The 18,946-nt window shown below is 42.0% G+C and overlaps 1 long non-coding RNA gene across 1 annotated transcript in view; it reads right to left on the bottom strand.

The window, feature by feature from the left end:
- Positions 1-3,982: 3,982 nt before the first annotated feature.
- Positions 3,983-18,946, bottom strand: part of LOC115028636 (uncharacterized) — a 29,183-nt gene continuing 14,219 nt past the window's right edge. The window contains exons 2-3 of the long non-coding RNA XR_003834582.1: positions 4,657-4,786; positions 3,983-4,559 (exon numbers count right to left, since the gene is read on the bottom strand). This is a non-coding gene — a long non-coding RNA (uncharacterized LOC115028636). The remainder of the gene's footprint in view (positions 4,560-4,656; positions 4,787-18,946) is intronic.

Below are 18,946 nucleotides of genomic sequence, written 5' to 3' on the forward strand. Positions count from 1 at the left end.
ATCACCTTCTCAGATGGGAGCGACAAAACCTATGGAGCTGTAATGTATTTGAGGTGGAAGACAAGGCAAGGAATTGATGTCCGTTTCGTTGAATCTAAAGCCAAGCTGACGCCACTAGATCAGAAAGGGGATGCAGTCAAAGCTGAGATGTGTGGCGCAGTCTTTGCATCGAGGCTCAAGAAATACTTTGAGAAGCATGGTGGAATGGAGATAGAGCGGTGGATTCATCTGGTAGACAGTCAAACAGTCCTCGGAGCCATTCAAAGAGACAGCTATGGCTACCAAACCTTTTTTGCAAACCGTGTTGGTGAGATCCAGAAATCTGGGCCAGTTGAAGACTGGTGGTGGATCCCTGGAGAACTTAATGTGGCTGACATCATGACGAGAGGGGGTGCTCCTGAAGAAATAAAGGAGAATTCCACATGGCAAAATGGACCAGAGTTCCTAAAGTGGCCAGTGGAGGAGTGGCCCATAAAGTCAGCTGGAGAGGTTGCTGCTCACAGTAGGGAAAGTGTGAACAAGCTTCAGAGAAAGGCCTTCACAACAGCAGTAACCAGAGCCCAGACAAAAATAGAAGTAGAGGATCTGCTGACCTCGCAGACAAGGTTGAAAGAGGGGATTCAGGAGGAAGTGGGCCCACCTACTGTTGCAGGAAGGGCACCTGTCGGCTGGGGGATCAAGAATCTCGTGAAGGTGGAGAGATACAGTAGCTTGTCCAGGCTGGTCAACATCGTTGCCTGGGTGCGGCGAGCTGCTAAAAGGTGGCTTGAGATAAAGGCAAAAGGCAGAGGACAAACAAAGGCCAAGAAAACTGTCTTGACTGTGCAGGAGCGCGAAGATGCACTCAGAGACCTGTTTCATGCTGCACAGGAGGCTGTAACTTTTCCACAAACTGCATTGAACCGACTGGCAGTGTATAGAGAGGAACGCTCTGGACTCTTAGTCTGTGGAGGCAGGATTCAGATGTTCATTGAAAGCAAAACCGCTGTGCCAATTATACCACACGAAGCATGGTTGTCCACACTGTTGGCACAAGAAGCCCACAAAGCGAACCATGAAGGTGTAGCAGGAACCCTTCTCAGGATGAGGAAAAGAGCCTGGGTGGTAAAAGGTCGAAGAATCGCCAAGAAAGTGGTGGACAGCTGTGTGGCCTGCAGGAAAGCTACAGCGAGGAAATGTCGACAGATCATGAGTGACCTTCCACCTGAGAGAACAAGCCTGGCCAAACCATTTGAATACACAACCATGGACTTATTCGGGCCTTACAAGGTAAAAGATGAAGTAAGGAAGAGAGTCAAACTCAAAGTCTGGGGGATTGTGTTCTGTTGTATGGCTTCCAGAGCCATACACACCGATGTTGTCAGCGACCAATCATCCGAAGGGTTTCTTCTTGCCTATCAGAGGTTTGCTGCCCTCAGGGGACACCCCAGGAAATTGTGGTCAGACCCTGGTACAAATTTTGTGGGGGCAAAACCTGCACTTGAAGAGCTTCACGGATTTATGAGAAATTTAAACAAGACGGAGATTGAAAGAGGGGCTTCCAAATGCGGAACAGACTGGTCTTGGAAGATCCATCCTGCAGACTCTCCCCACAGGAATGGAGCAGCAGAGGCGGCAGTCCGATTGGTAAAGCGGGCTTTAAGCAACCTTGGTGGTGATGGAGGTTTCTCATGGGGTGAATTCCAGACATTCCTCTTCATGGCAGCAAACCTGGGAAATGAAAGGCCCATAGACGCGAGAGTGCAGAGCCGGGAGGACTGTGTGGAGTACATCAGTCCCAATTCTCTTCTGTTAGGACGGGCCTGCTCTTGAGGAGACCCAGGGGATTTCCAGTTTGAAGGATACCCATACAGGAGACTCCAAAGTATCCAAGGGGAGGTGAACAAGTTCTGGAAGAAGTGGAGCCAGTTAGCTGGTCCCAATTTGTTTGTGAGGAACAAGTGGCACACAAAGGAGCGAAATGTTGCCGTGGGAGACGTGGTTTGGCTTGCTGACCAGAATGCATTGAGGAGTCAATATAAGTTGGCCAGAGTGGTCAGTGTCAATACTGACACAAAAGGCATCGTGAGAGATGTACATGTGACAACTTTTCCAAGCTACCCTGTCCCAGTAAAGAAGCCGACCAAAGGAGAAAGAAATAAAGGCATCAAGAGACTGTCATCTAAGATTCCGGCTACGATTCTTCATAGGGACATCAGGCGCTTGGTGATTCTTCTTCCCATTGAAGAACAACAAGGACTTGACAGACTGTTATGACCTCCTTGGGTTCAGTAACCAGGAGCTCAAGTGGGAGGTGTTAAGTCAGCTTGTTAAGTCATTAGTTAATGAACTGGGCTTTTCTTCCTTTTCATGCTTTTGGGGTGGTTTAGTTGTCATCTTGTCTAAGTAGCACTAGAGGGCGGTGGTTTGGACATTGTTTGGAGGTGTAGCAGCTCCTTGCAGGTAGAGAGAGAGAGAGAGGGAGAGAGGCTGCCCTAATTAGGAGGATCAGCTGAGTAGGTGAGCCCTTTGTCTGTCCAGTGTGGCTACAAGAAGCTGCAAGCCAGACACATGCATCGCTTCAGTGGTTAGATGAAACAGAGACGCTATTGGTATGTGTATATTTTGCTTATTATGAATTAACTTGTATAAATCTGTGGGCCAGCACAAGTGAAATGGTTTGGGGAGTGTTTGCCAGGAAGAGATCGGCTAAGTCATTATTTCACTCATTCGTTAAATGTGGTGCACGCCATTTTGGGTTTTTGTGTGATGGCATTTCATCACTTGAAATGTCTGTTACTTTGTTTAGCCTGGAGTTTGGTGCAGTTTGTAGAGATTTGATTTGCTTAGTGTGGCTGAAGTTAATTTAGGGGGTATAGATATATCTATCTATCTATCTATCTATATCTCTATCTCTATAGATAGATAGATAGATAGATCTATATATCTATATATATATAAACTTGCTATTATATACTAACATCTCAGATGTGTGACAGAGCAATAAATGGGCTCACATCCAAGATCATGATGGCTAAAGTGATCATGTTGTCCTGAGTGACCATCAATCTAAATGACAGAGGACTATTTCCTGGATGTCAGCCAGTTTTGTATTACAGGGACAGAACAACAAGGATAAAAGGTGAACTGACCGTCGTGTGACATGAATATCTGCACTTAAGTGCCATCATTGGAAATAGGGTGCTAGATTTCTAGCTATTCTGGACACCCAGCTGTCTAAAGATGGAAGGCTGTAAGTGTAGATCACTTGACAAGATTTCAAGACGTCAGTGACTTTTAATCATTTTGTATAAATGGAGTAGGCTAAAGATTCTCATAATTTCGATCATAATTTTATTCTTCCAGACAACATCTATTTGTTATGCTGTGGTGAACATTTTGGTTGCATTACTGTAGATTTATCTTGATGGCAACGAGGATATGAAGACAGATTTCAGGCTCCATCAACAATTTGATGGAATCACCTTGCACAGAAAATACTTAGGAGGTTGCATTGCATCCATTACCCAAAGCATTATGAGCTGGGTGCAGTTGGAGAAGGCTTTGCTGCACTGGCTCAGAATGAGGCATTCAGGAAAAAAAAGGTGACTGGTGCCACATCAGAATAAAAGGCACCTACAAGTTCAGCCTCCAGGGACGAGGTAAACAGAAAGCAATTTCATTCAATCCAGCTCCACGCCATTTGTGACAGTAAAGGAACGTTTTTTAAACACCTTTACTGGCTATGCAGGAACAATGCATGACACCAGAAACTCAAAAACAAAAACAGTCCTCTATTCACAATCACGTGTACCCACCCATAGGTTATTTCATTGTGGGGGATGGTTGGTATCCCTGCGTTGGTACCATCTCCATCTTGACACCCAACAGGAGCGCTATGATGTCCTTCATGACAAGGCCTGTGTGAGAGGTGTTGGACCATTAAAAATGCAGAAAAATGTAAATACCACAAATATGTTGTTCAGACATTTGTTTCGTTTGACAAACTGAACCTTTATTTATGTTCTCAAAAACGTACTACATACTTACAGTAAATGAAAATATAAAGAGAAAAACAGTCTTTGGGATTCTATTTTAATTCACAGAAACTCACCAGGCATAAACATGATTTATAATATTTATTAGAAAATCAGTAACTACGATAAAATATTTTTACATCTCGTATACAATTCTCTCTAAAAGTCCGAGCAGTTTGTTCCTCCAGGTGCCTGAAAATGGATTCATCTCCTCTCTCCTCCTTGTAATATTGCCTCCACCAAAAGATCTCTGACTTCACTTCGTTGGTGGACTGGGCATCTCTTCTGTAGAACGCAGCCCTCACTGCTCACACCTCTCCAGTTGAAGCTGCAGGTCTGGTGGTGGTGGTTGTGGAAGAGGTGAGAGTCCTTCCTCACAAGCTATTTCAGGGGGCCCTGGCAGACAAGTAGCTCTTGCGATGCTGCTGGATCATGGCCGATCTTCCCCTGTGCATGAGGCAATCAGGACCGCAGGACTAATCGATGGCAGTGGCCCAACTGCCTCATGCATCAGGAAAAACCAATGCCAGCTGCTCCTTGCTCCTGTAGCGGGGGGAACACAGCAGTTAAACATTTTCTAATCTTTTTCTTGTCCTTTTTGAAATATCAATACATTTGGTTAGTCAATTCTGTAGCTTACCGTTACCAAAAAAAGCCATTTGGACAAATGATTCCAATGATCTTGTATTTCTTTTGAAGATTTTTCAATTTGTTTGGCTGCCTGGGCCCCCGTCATCCTCCCTTACAGTCCCATCATCTGGACAATGTTCCTGTTTGTGAAGTAAGAACATTCAAGTCATGTCATAACCCATTGTTATCAAGTTATCAAGAAAAATAACAATCATAACTATTATATCCATTCATCTTCTCCTTCTTTGGTGGTAAGCAACAAGAGTTTTAAAGGGAATCACTGTCACCTAATCATGGATGTATTTCCTTCACAACAGCAATGCATTGTGGGTGATATACACCACGGGAGTGACCATGGTTGTTGACTCGCCCTCTCAGCCTCTAGGGCAAGTGTCGAAGGGAAGTCAACAAGTGCATGTTGAACGACTAATACAAAGGAGCCATGGGTGTTTCAAGAAAGTTGCTTTACAGTGTAAAGGAGTAGTCAAGTACTTCAGCTCCCCTTTAGCCAACTCGCCTACTTAGTGCAGGCAGGAAAATGTGGCAGTATGGAGTAATAAATCATGTGGTTGGCATGTATTCTGAAGGAAGGGGTTTTTATCTCTTTCGTGAGAAACATGAATTTAAAAAACACATTTGATATTTGACACTAGTTCTTATGTTTCCACCACCACCAGTCATTCTATTATGCTGTGTGCACACCAAAGGTTGCCTGAGCACTTTTAAACAAGTCACTTTGTATTAAAGGAATGCACATGTTCGCTACCAAGAATTAGATGAGAACACTGATGTCTCTCAGGCAGATATATTCCTACCTCCAACAGCTGCTTGGCTAAGCTTGGCTCAAAGTCTAAAAAACAACCAGCAAGCCTGGCTCTGTCCAAAGCTAGCAAGTTAATAAGAAAATCAATGTCAAAGTGATGCCTCTACTAAAAAAGAGCTTGACAATCTCACCACTAGGAGATTGAGATAAGATACATGAATTTGCAAGTTCTGCATATGGACACGCAACATATCGGTGTCAGTGGAACAGCTCCAACTTGTAGCTCCTGATAAAAATCTCAGAATCTTAAACTGCGAGCTTTACGAGAGAAAAGTATGGGGGGGGGGGGGGTGTGAAGTCCACAGATATTGATTGAACTGTCCTTGGTAAGAGGAACGTCATGCGCAAGTTAAATTGAATGGTGTTCCACTGTAATGCAGACAGGGAAGAGAGATTGGATATGATGATAGAGTGAATCCATTACAACCCCAGAATGACTCTGAGACAGCCAGAGAGAATTGGGTCAGTGGCTAATTGGACAGAAATACATCAGCATATGAGTACACACACACACACACACACACACACTGCTGGCATGCTCACACACACACACTGCTGGCATGCTCACACATTCAGACCTGCATGCATTTAACGGCATGACAGTTTACTACATTTGCAACATACATGTAGATGCACAGCAAACACACAGATGACACCTGAACACACACACACACACACACCCCAAGGCTTTGCTGTGAATAGCATGTATAATGGTAGATTAGCATGTAATAACCATTTAATCAATTACATCCCATCTTAGTGGGGTAGCGTAGACAAGACACAGGGATTTTCATTATGCATGAACAAGTCTGGCACACACACACACATATACCATTACTCACAATGATTATGACCTCAGATACTGCATGTGCATGCACAGACACACATTCATGGCATTTCTAGATTTACAGTAAGTGAAGGTGGCTATAAATAGGATTTAGCAGACACTATGAAAATTCTGAATAAATTCAGGAGAATTGTTCAACCCTGCGTTTCCTCTGTTGCAGGGCAGAAAAGAGTGGTGGGCATGGGGGTGAGGAGAGAAGGAAATGAAGGGAGAAAGTGTGGCGCTATAGAAAGTGGAGTGGGAGAAAAAGAAGAAATACTGTAAGGCTTGGAATAAAAAGGGGGAGCGGGGAACAAGCGTTGATTATTTCGCCTGACGTCATTGTGTGTCAGCTTTAGAGCACACATACACACACACACACACACACACACACACACAGAAATAGTCCAATACAAACTATAACAGCCATTTTACTCATTCTGCTGTATCATGCTACTATCAGGCATCTCCGTACAGAGGAAGAAGTAGGAGGAGGGTGGGGAATAAGGAAGAAAGAGATCCCAATACACTCACAATCACGCTCCGAGTGCTAAATAGCAGCGAGGTTTGAAAGAGCCATACTTCCATCAATCAGATTTCTGAGGATTGTAAGATTATAATGATTGTTAGCTGGAGATACAGTGAGATGGGGATCACTGGAAATGACGTCAGAGAGTACGTTTGTGTTCTTGCCGTATGTGTGTTCACCTCTCCTCCTTTTCTCTTGCATGTTTTGTCAATTCCCATCTCTCGATTTACATTTTCCTCCCTCTTCTTTCTTCCTCCTGCTGCTGCTCGCCTTCCTCCTTTCAATGTAGAAGGAGCAGAGTGCAGCAGCATTAGTTTAGGTTAGTGTGCACCAAGCTAAGCTAACAAGTTTGCCAACTTGCAAGCCTTTTAGATAAGAGAGCTTTATTTCTCCTCTGCAATGAAGTTTTTATTGAACACAATGGTGTAGTATAATAATAATAATAATAATAATAATAATAAGACATTTAGTTTGGAGTAAACAGAAGAGCAGAAAAAGAATGCAGCAAAGCTTCGAGAGCTATTTTTGACTGAATAGCTCTAGCCCAGTTGGTTAACATGTTAAACCCCTGATATACTCCCAAGCGGCTGCGTACACGCACACTCACCCACAAACAGTTGCAGTTTGTGTCCTTGCAGCGTAGTGGCCGCACACAGTCAAACAACAAGTTGGGAGGTATGCGGATGTCTGCACAGAGCATACACAATTGACATCATCCGCACCCTACCGGAAAGTATAGTGTAATTTCAATTTAGTCTGCCAACTACGAGAGCTCACAAACTGTCCCTGCAAGTAGTCACTACGTCACCAAGTTTTCTAGAACCAAATATTAAGTAAAGATGAACAGATTCATTCCGTATACAACTTTCTGGTGAGGCCAGGTCTTTATTTCTCAATTTCAAGACAATTCAATTATGCAGCTTTAAAAGCTCAGATGCTGAACTTTGAGAGTAGTAAGACGTGTTTCCCCGCTCCTCATTTACTTATGCATGAGAGCGGGAGAGACGAAGACTTAGATGGCAGGCAGAAAGAGAAAGAGGGGATGAAAGATGTGAAGATAAAGCGGGAAAATGAGGTGAGAGAGAAAGCAGAGAAAGCTAAGGGTCAAAGAGGCAGCAGGGAAAGAAGATGAGAGATCAATACAGGGAAAAGAATAAAAGGGGCAGCTGAAAGAGATTTGGATTTTTTTCTCTGCTTGTCTGGTACAAATGAACAGTAGGGGTTCACAGCACACCCTCGATGCCACTGGGATGGCAAAGAGTGTGTGTGTGTGTGTGTGTATGTGTGTGAACAAGACTGAATTATTCAGAAACAAGCTGGGACTCGCTGAGTAAACATTAAGTCGAAATAGAGATGTGTCCTCAAACACACACACACACACACACACACACACACACACTCCTGCTTCCCTGGTGTTCAGGGAGCCTCACCTCCTCTGGGAGCCACAGACAGATGGGGCAGGAAATGTGTCACTAGGGCAAACTCAGACAGCGGCGGCCATCTTGGCACCACTGAGCAAACTATGACCTCTTTTAGCCCTGGAGGAAAATGAGAATCTTTTTTTTTTTTATGGTTTATGGAGGCCAATAACTGCAGTTTCTCAGTCTTTTCGGACTGAGTGTTGACAACTTGTCTGATTTGATAAAAACGTGTGAAATCGAGGAGAGTTGCTTTCAAGGAAGGTTTGAATTTAACGTGGAAAGGTTTCACTAGATCAATTTAAAATTGATAGAATTAGAGGGAGTGAAGTAAATCAGACATTAGAACTTAAAATCAAAACTGTAGCAGATGGGAACTCACTGATGTCAATGTATTAGTCACAGGGAGTATAGCCGATTCAAACACACGTGAAAAGTCTTCTGTGGCTCTCCAGGAGCTGAGAATTACTTAAGTTTGAGTTCTCAGCTTGGGCTCGGAGACCACGCATTTTTAAAGTAAAATAAATCTTGCACTTTTGCCAAGGTTAAGACAAGAGAATGAATAGGTCTTCTGCATTAAGAAGGGAACTAAAGCCAGGAGGCAATAAACTGGAAGCCAAAGCTCAAAACTCTTCCTTCAGCACCTATAAAGCTCACTAAATATCATGCTGCGTCTCATTGGTTTAATTCATACACAAATAGAAACATAAAAAAACTATTTTGGATTAAAGAGGCAGTTAGGTAGTGTAACCACAAACAGTTTGTGTACTGCCACAATGATTGATATTAGCAACCTGGCTGGCATGTGCTGTAATATGACTGTTATGAAAGGGCCTCGAGGTTATTGGTGCTTTCTTTCATTCACAATGTTAAGCTTTTAACATTCGAGAGTCTCACTATGTTGTTCACACATTTCTCCTAATAATCCGTATGTTGAGGCATGATTTATTCAAATATGTAACTTAGAGTGACACGTTTAAACAAAACTTTAATCCAGACTTTTTATTCTTCCTTTATGCACGAGTGATGTTTAGCTTGCAGGCTCATTTTGATTAAGCAATATCTTGAGGTTCAGACTAATTAAAAATGAGGGATTTTGCCATCCATTGTAATGTTCTGAGTAAATGCATACAGCAGTCTATTTGTCAAAGCAATAATATTATAGATCATTTCCATTTCTCATTAATGATTTAAGAGAACGTCATTGTTTTCCATGTAGTTTCACAGAATTTCAATTTAATCACCGACTTCACGGCCCCACTCTTCCTTCTAGGCTTTGCGTGTTTGACTCCAAGTAGAAATCGTCGAGCTATTCTTTATTCCGTTTGTCCTCGCACTCTTATTCTCCTGCGTATTTGTTCGTTCCACTCTGCTGCCGGAGCAGTGGAACATGGGATAGCTGTCTAACCCCCGTCACCTGTCGAGATACGCCGGATGGATGCACCCTGTGGAAATTAACGCCAGGATTATGCAAATCCAAATTGAACTGTGAAGTTAAGAGGCTCGGCCCAGTGACCTCGTCATCTCACACAGGGAGGGGACGGGCATACAGACAGATCAACATACAGTACTCGCATGCATGCACACACACACACACACACACACTCGCATAGTAAAGGCATGCACACACACAGTAAAGGCATGCACACACACACACACAGTAAAGGCATGCACACACACACAGTAAAGGCATGCACACACATGGACAAAAACAGACATGAACACAGAAACACTCAAAAATCATTGCGTTTTCTTTTGTGTGAGTGTGCTGCCTTTGTGCATGAGCCGAATTATAATTTGGTCATTAGCGCCGTGTCCTAAATTACCACACGGAACACAGTCACATGTGTACACAGGCCACTGGTTTGTGCAGCTGTGACCACTCGAGTTTATCGAGTGCAATCTCGAACAAAAGAGGAAATTGGCTTTAAATAGAAAAACACAAATTAAACTATTTACTGAGGCAACAATATGGCATACAGAGAGTTAAATTAAAGTATTTCCAACCTGCCAAAACCCAAAAGATCATACAAAGACTGGGTTTGCGACGCATATCAATGTGTGCCAAAAGCCTGTAATGCAGTTCAGGACACACACTATGCATCCTAGCGTGTAAGCAAATAGATTACAAGCATAGAGCCGTATCGTAAATCATAGCAAACATACCACGAGCACAATCATATTGAATACAGATGTAATTGGATCATTCAAGGCAGATCCATGCTTAGTGCTCTGTAATACAATATTACATGCAGTGAAGAAGCAGGCTGGTGACAAATCAGCTCCGGTCACTTTTAAAAACTGAAGCGGCAACATGTGGAATCATCTTACATTTCGATCAGAACTATTGATGTTACGAAACGTTAAACTATCCGTCAACTATGATAATGATTGTATTCCTGGGAATACCTTTTGTCCAAAGAAGCAGGACGTCACCCGGAGAACTGACACATACGAGCTCAAAGGTGCAAAATGGAAGATGACTTGAGTATAAGAGGAGCTTAGTGAAAGAAAAATAGAATGAGAAATATGGGTTAAAGAGGAACACGTCCTCTATTTCTCATCTCTTCATCCCGGGTACTATCCTTCTGCCCGACCTGACAGATGATAGATGGCGGATATTAATATGCATGCACTGATACATTCACATGTGCTAATGTAACTACACTCACACACACACTAATCATGCTTAAGGTTATGTGCAGGAGTGTGCCGGATTTTCAATGCTGGTAAACTCTAACGGTCGGCGTTAGCTCAGCGTTCCCCTGACATTTTACTGTAAGTGGGATTCAGCTGCTAAATGTGTGTTTGTGTGTGTGTGTGTATGTGCTCACAGGGACCTAACAGACAGGCAGACAGCAGTGAGTGTGGGTGGTGTGAGGGACAGAGAGAGAAAGGTGGCGGAGATGGAGACGACGAGGCAAAGGGAGGGAGTTACAATCAAAAAAAGAAAAACTGAGAACCAACTAAAAGAGCGAAGGTGAGTCGTAGAAGTCAAGACAGAAGGCGAGAGGGAAGCTGGGACAGTGTGAAAGAGAAATATCTACCCATGCTCTCCCAGTGGCAGCTTGTTGCAATCAGTCGCCATCATCAACCAAAGGCTTCATCAGCCAGCATGCTGATGTCATCTCAGTTCCATGTATCAAGTATTTCATTGATTTCTTCTGTGGCCCTGCAGTGCATCACAAGACGGTCGTCCCCATTCATTTGGTGATTACATTTAGATTTTAAACTAATTCACATTTATTGCAACTTGAGTCTTATATTCATACTGTCGTTGTGCCCTTGGTTCTTACATTACATTAGGCTCAGTTCATTTCTTTCTAAAGATTCTCCCAATGCGAAACTTCTGCACACAAGTCAGGGATGATGGGATATTACGAAGGCTCATTTTATTCCGTTATCTCTGGATGGCACTCGGACCATTTTCTAATTCACATTGAAAACAAATTGCTTAACAACGGGAATTATGTTTTGTAGTTTGAATGTAAATTTAATAAAAGGTGCCAGAGTGCAATTGTTTTTAAAAGCATCAAAATAGACCAATAGTGCAACAGGAGGTTCCCCCAGAACCCCCAACATGCAGTATTAACTGGACCCTGGTCTCCTGTCAATCTGTGCCTCCAAATACACAGTGAAACATATGTTAGATATACAGGACTGTCTCAGAAAATTAGAATATTGTGATAAAGTTCTTTATTTTCTGTAATGCAATTAAAAAAACAAAAATGTCATGCATTCTGGATTCATTACAAATCAACTGAAATATTGCAAGCCTTTTATTATTTTAATATTGCTGATTATGGCTTACAGCTTAAGAAAACTCAAAAATCCTATCTCAAAAAATTACAATAGTTCTTTATAACAGCAAAACAAAATCAAACATTTGAAAATGTCCATTAATGCACTCAGTACTTGGTTGGGAATCCTTTTGCACGGATTACTGCATCAATGCGGCGTGGCATGGAGGCAATCAGCCTGTGGCATTGCTGAGGTGTTATGGATGCCCAGGATGCTTCAATAGCGGCCTTTAGCTCATTAGCATTGTTGGGTCTGGTGTCTTTCAGCTTCTTCTTCACAATACCCCACATATTCTCTATAGGGTTCAGGTCAGGGGAATTGGCAGGCCAATCGAGGACAGTAATGCCATGGTCAGTACACCAGTTACTGGTGGTTTTAGGCACTGTGGGCAGGTGCCAGATCATGCTGGAAAATGAATTCCTCATCTCCATAGAGCTTTTCAGCAGACGGAAGCATGTAGTGCTCTAAAATCTCTTGGTACACAGCTGCATTTACTCTGGGCTTGATGAAAACACAGTGGACCAACACCAGCAGCTGACATGGCTCCTCAAACCATCGCTGACTGGGAACTTCACACTGGATTTCAAGCAACTTGGATTTTGCTCCTCTCCAGCCTTTCTCCAGACTCTGGCGCCTTGACTTCCAAATGAAATACAAAACTTGCTTTCGTCTGAAAAGAGGACTTTGGACCGCTCTGCAACTGTCCAGTGCTTCTTTTCCATAGCCCAAGTCAGACGCTTCTTCCGTTGTCTTGAGTTCAGAAGTGGCTTGACCATGAGAATACGGCTATTGTAGCCCATTTCCCGGACACGTCTGTGAACAGTGGCTTTTGATACCTGGACTCCAGCTTCAGTCCACTGTCTTTGAAGCTCCCCCAAATTCTGGAAGCGACTCTTCTTCACAATGCTGTTAAGGCTGCGGTCATCTCTCTTGGTTGTGCAGCGTTTCCTGCCACATTTCCCCCTTCCAACAGACTTTTTGTGGATGTGCTTTGAAACTGCACTCTGTGAACAGCTTGCTCTTTGAGAAATTTCTTTGTGTCTTACCCTCCTGATGGAGGGTGTCAATGATGGTCCTCTGGACAGCAGTCAGATCAGCAGTCTTCCCCATACTTGTGATTTAGTTTACTGAACCAAGCTGAGTGTTTTTCAAGGCTCAGGAAACCCTTGCAGGTGTTTCGAGTTAATTAGACGATTCAAGTGATTCGTTGAACACCCTACTAGTATACTTTTTCATGATATTCTAATATTTAGAGATAGGATATTTGAGTTTTCTTAAGCTGTATGTCATAATCAGCAATATTAAAATAATAAAAGGCTTGCAATATTTCAGTTGATTTGTAATGAATCCAGAATGTATGACATTTGTTTTTTTAATTGCATTACAGAAAATAAAGAACTTTATCACAATATTCTAATTTTCTGAGACAGTCCTGTCTTGTATGAACTCTGTCAACAGATCTGTCTCCTGTTATTTCCATTTGTTAAAGAACTAAATAAGTGTGTGATCCATCACCCCTCCCCAATTGTACACACACTAGCGTGTTGTTGTTACCCTTTTAAAAAAATATGTCATAGAATGTCAAGACTTCAAACACTTTGTCTCCCTACACGTGTCTCCCTCTGTCAACATTCACATGCTGCTTTTTCCTCCATCTCCCTCTCTCTTCCTACCCCCTCCCATCTCTTTGCCGCTCCTCCTCTCCTCTACTTCCGTTCACCCTTCATTTTCCAATGACACAGAAGATCATATCCTCTCCCTGGGGAATCCGATGCAACTTAATACGGGTCAGTGATACACAGAAATGCCCTGCCCACCCCTAACCCAGTTAGTCACTGACACTGTCGTGTGGCACGTCTTTGTATAGATATACTGTATGCATGCACGAGTCTGTGCAGCTATATGTACGCATGTGTGTGACGGCTGCCAAACGGCAGCATTAGTCATTGACAGTAGATACCGCCTTCCACAGCACACTAAAAGGGTCATTATGACCCAAGCACATTCACTGACCTCTGTAACGCTTCCTCGAATGCTGACAGTCTGATAAGATAATGATGATAATGAAGGCTCCACAGTTCTTACCTAAAAAAAGGAATTTTCAAATTCAATAAAGACACCATGTCCTCGTTTCTGTCCTCCACAGGGTTCAGAGGCTGCCGTACATGCAAGGGCACTCTGCTAAGGAGTAATTGGGTTTTTTCTATTAAAAAGGCATGTTCCACTCAACTGAAGGACCATCATTCAATGTATGTATTTTGTATAACATGGGGGGGGGGGGGTTTCCTGATATGGAAGTGTCGTTCTGTGCTAGGCGAAGCTTCCCGCCATGCAACAAGCTACCGAGTAATCCTAGTCTATTGGGATTAGCAAGCACGGTGACCTTGACTGGGACTGGCGGGCATCAATATTGCGTGTCGATCGACCAGTCACAGCACATTGGACAAAACTCTCTCCCCTGACAGAGGCGGATAAACAGAAGGTTAGCTGAGCCTGCTTTCCACCTGTCCCTGGTCTGAATTTAGTTTCTGTGTTGAAACATTGATGCAGGTCATTGAACTTCAGTAGTTTTGGTAAAACAGAAACATGCCTTTATTACAGATTTGCCTCAGTTAGAGCTACCACAGGAAAAGAAGGCCGGGGAGGTGTCGACGCTTGTTGCTCGGCTACATCGGGTGTGTAACGGTTCTAAATTCATCTTTTCTTAAGAACTCCATTTTGATATTTGTATATTGTAGCTTTCACATGCTACAATCAATGAAACATTTCCAGCTGATTCATCCAGCAACTTGAACGTCGTAGCATGCCCACAGATTTATGAGAATAATGAGTGTATAAACACAATTATCAAGTATCTGTGGGTTGGTATAGTGATGAGGCAGCCACTTTTACCTTGTTTGGACATTTTAAATGCACAATACAAACACTAAGGTTTGATATTTGGTCACCTCCATTAGATAAAACAGGCGGGAGCTGAGAGCTGTGCTAGTCTCACTGTTTAATAAAAGCAATTGAGTTGATGGGTCTTTTATTACTTAGAAATCAACTCTAGATGTTTAGAATTTAGTATAGCACAAGCTCCATCACATGGCAAATTCTTGCTTTTGGAAAAATTAGCAGTACAAGACATGGACTTGTATGAAAAACAGATTCTGCAGTCTCTGTTCCTCAAGCATAGCCTGCAGCCAGTTTATCCTGCTGCTTACAGTCTAAAAGCCTCTATGCTGTAGTTAGATGAAGTTCTCATGACACAAATTGTGTGTCGTTATACGTTCCTGCAACATCTTTTGCCCTTTGGAAACATCCAACATGTGTCACCTGTAGTCAGAAGTAATGGTTTAGCATAAGAGCCAGTCATGGTATAAACCAGAAGTAGGGTTACATTTATACAGCTAGACTTTTAACAGAGAAAGTTCTTAACTGAAGAAAAAGATTGCATTATGGTGTGTGTTTTTGTGAACCCTGTACCTCGCATGGAAATCAAAGTTCACAGGTCAAATGCAGTATAGAATTGGGAGCAAAACAGCATTTTTTGATATGAAGTAAACGACTATATTTAAAACATCCCAATATTCAAACATTGTAACCTATTTAACAATACAGCAGCCCTACCCACCTCGACATAAACAATGTAAAAGCAGAGATTCGCTGATAGCTAATTTTTTTAAGTGATCACCTCCATACAAATTGTATGCAAATACGAGCAGAGCAGGCAGCATCTGCATCCTCTGAAACATTCAGCAGCACTGCAGGGAGCAGTAAGTAAAGGAGGAGCTTTCATAGCTGATCCTGAAATACAAAGCTGAGGCACATTCCTAGAGGAGCAACAGAGAGGCAGAGGACAAGAATGAAAGTGAGGGGAAAACGGAGTCAGAGAAGAGAAAGAGCTGTTAAAGTTAAATTGAGAGTAGAAAGAAAGATGACTGGAGGCAACGGAAGATAAATGAGGAAGAGAGTGGCGCTCTCATAAGCAGATAGAAGGCATAAACATTATAGTTCCTTGGGGATAGTAACATTTGAGACGTGTCACGCTGATTATTTATAGAGTGACAGACTCTTTCAAGTAAATCACCTGAAAAGGAAACGCATTAGAGTGTAGCTGGCACGGTTTACATTCATATTGAGGCAGTCATTCTGTGTTACCTGAAGTAATCATTAGGCCACCGCGAGTCATGTAAAAGCGATTGAAAAAGTTATTTGGCCATTTGTGAATAATGTTAAGTCAATGAGCCTCTGTTGGAGAAGAAGTAAATAAATGGCAGCTTAAAAATTCTATTTGTTTTTAGAGAAGGGTGTTTCTGTGGTGGAATAAATTAATTTAGAGATTAATTCATGCTAAATAGGATTGAAAGACAAAGATACAACCATAAAATGCAATTTATTGATTGTAATAAATAGGTACCATGTTCAGCCATGCACATCGATATTAAGATAGAGTTTAAAATATTAAATTAATTTGTTTATTATAGGTAGTGTGCAAACACGTGACAAAACTGTGACTTATTCGTGCGACTCCATTTTGGATGAACAACAAATCAACAATGGCGTCTAAAGCGAACAACAATACAACTCCGACTTCTTCAAAGTATTGTGACTCTCTGGAGTCCTCTGCAAAGGCAAGATTCAGAGAAAAAGTCCAAATTTGCGGCCGTGACCCGTACACGCTAAAGCCGTCGGATTATATTGAGGATTTAGATTCATTACCGCCGATTGAATATCCGGATATTGAGAACTACCTTGTGCTACAAACGTCGTGGGCAACCAACGCACAAATGAAGGCATACAAGAGCTTAGATGCTTATAATGTCTTTGTTTCTGGCTGGGTTGGTAGTCTTCTTACCAAACCAGTGAAAGATGACAGGGTGCTCGTCCATGCCCGTGTAAATCACTCTCAAAGATCTCGAGATACACCGCTCAAGCCGTGGTTTGTGAGTGAGAAGAGCGGCGATGTTATCCTCGCACACAGTGATTGTATGGCTGGATTAAATGAAGCATGTTCTCACATTGGTGCTTTGCTTTTCGCAAGTGAAGTAGTCTCAAGAATAAGCCAAACAAAAACATACACAGAAGAAAAGAGCAAATGGCTGCCATCACATGTAAAGAAAGTGCCTTATTTACCAGTCAGCGATATGGAGAAGTAAGGTCTTACAGTGTTCAGGGTATATCATAAGCACAAATGTTTAACGTAAACATTGAAAACATAGCTTTAGCGTGAGCTCTTACCAGATATAAAGTGGACACCACACACACACACGGGTGAATTGTGCTTTTTCTTCTGTTAAATCCTTACTATTTAGGTTGCTAAACCAGTTTACGGCGTTCGGAAGACAGCAATTCATCCCTCTTTTGTGGATCGTTTGATGATTTTAGAAAATTTAAAGAACCGTTTCTCTGGGTCACGAGTAGCATTATTACTACAAGTATACACTGCGCACAAGATTGGCATTTTCTTTCAGTCTTAAACGTTTAAATACAAAGAAAATTACGAAGCAAGCGTTGCAGCAACTCACACGTGAACGGGTTCGCAGTCTTGGTTGTGTATATACATCCAAAATGGCTGACTTACGGGTTGGGAAATAAGTGACGTCACATGCACACGATCTATTAGAGAGAAGATAGAGGTTTATTAATGTTTGTTAATTAACATTTACCTGATTTGTTGATTATTAAAGAAAGTCAGGACCAAAAGGTTAGAATATTAAGTTTATTAGCTTTTAGTATTATTTTGGACAGTGTCAGAATGGTAAACTGTCACGAATTGCGATGTTTTGACTTGCGCTATTAGTTAGTATTTATGCGCGCTTCCGGTTCATCCGTTCAAAAGGTGGATAAGTTCGGCCACGTACTTCCTTTGTTCCGTAGACTCATCGTGTGGGATCAATGTAGAGAAGGCTGCCGATACGCCATTGGTATGTTACAGCTGGTTAAATGTATTTGTTTGTTTGGCGGATATGTTTGATAACTACGGTGGAGCGCGCTGACGTGGTTCATTTCATGTGACGGCGCTGCGCCTTTGTTTATGTCCACTGCGTTTAAACACGAGGTGTTCTAATGTTTATACATTTATTATAAGGATGTGTGGTTTGTGGTGTGATAAGGATTACTGACATTAATGATTGAGTTTGATTTATTAAAGATAAAATGTAACAGATAGAAACAATAATTATAAAAATGCTGAAGGAAATATTTCCACCATAAACATTTGTTCAGTTAGGCAGTGTTTATCAGATGTCTAATGTATCCTTTGTTTTCTGTTTGAAGGTTTTCAACCTATTGGAACTCAAATTAATTGACAAATAAATTCAAGATATGAGTTGAGTTGTCCAGGCGTCCTCTGTATTCCTCTAAGCCTTTCAAGTTTGGACAGACATTGAATAAAAGCCACAGTAACGTGACAGATATTGTAGCATGACCTCTTTCTAACCTCATACATTTTCCTGCAAAATAAAACATCCAAGTTTCAGGGTGAAACATTCGAGGAAGTCCACAGGAGGGTTTGTTTAGGCAGGCTGCCATGGGACCTCATTAGGGGAAAGGTTTTGTATTGTTTTTGCTTTTCCTCATTGAATTTTTCCATCAAGAGCAAATTCACATCTTGACATCTGGCTTCATTTACTGTAGCGACTATATTTTAGGGTTGTGAGGCTGTTGACATAAAGTTGAACACTGTCTTAATTTCCATATCCAAGCAAGTTGTTATGTTCATCAAAGACACACGTTGTGCTAAGAATAGGCGTTAGAGAGCAAGAATAGGAGGTACAGTATGTTTCGCTTGGAAAATAGTACTACTTTAAAAAAAAAAATAAAAAAAAAAAAAGGGACCGAGTCATTTTGTCTGAGGGTGATAAACAAGAAAATACCTACGTTTTAAAGGTTCAATGTGTAAGAGATGCCAGAATTTAA

The sequence above is a fragment of the Cottoperca gobio genome, chromosome 23 (assembly GCF_900634415.1).
Source record: "Cottoperca gobio chromosome 23, fCotGob3.1, whole genome shotgun sequence".
In the NCBI taxonomy this organism is placed as follows: Eukaryota; Metazoa; Chordata; class Actinopteri; order Perciformes; family Bovichtidae; genus Cottoperca; species Cottoperca gobio.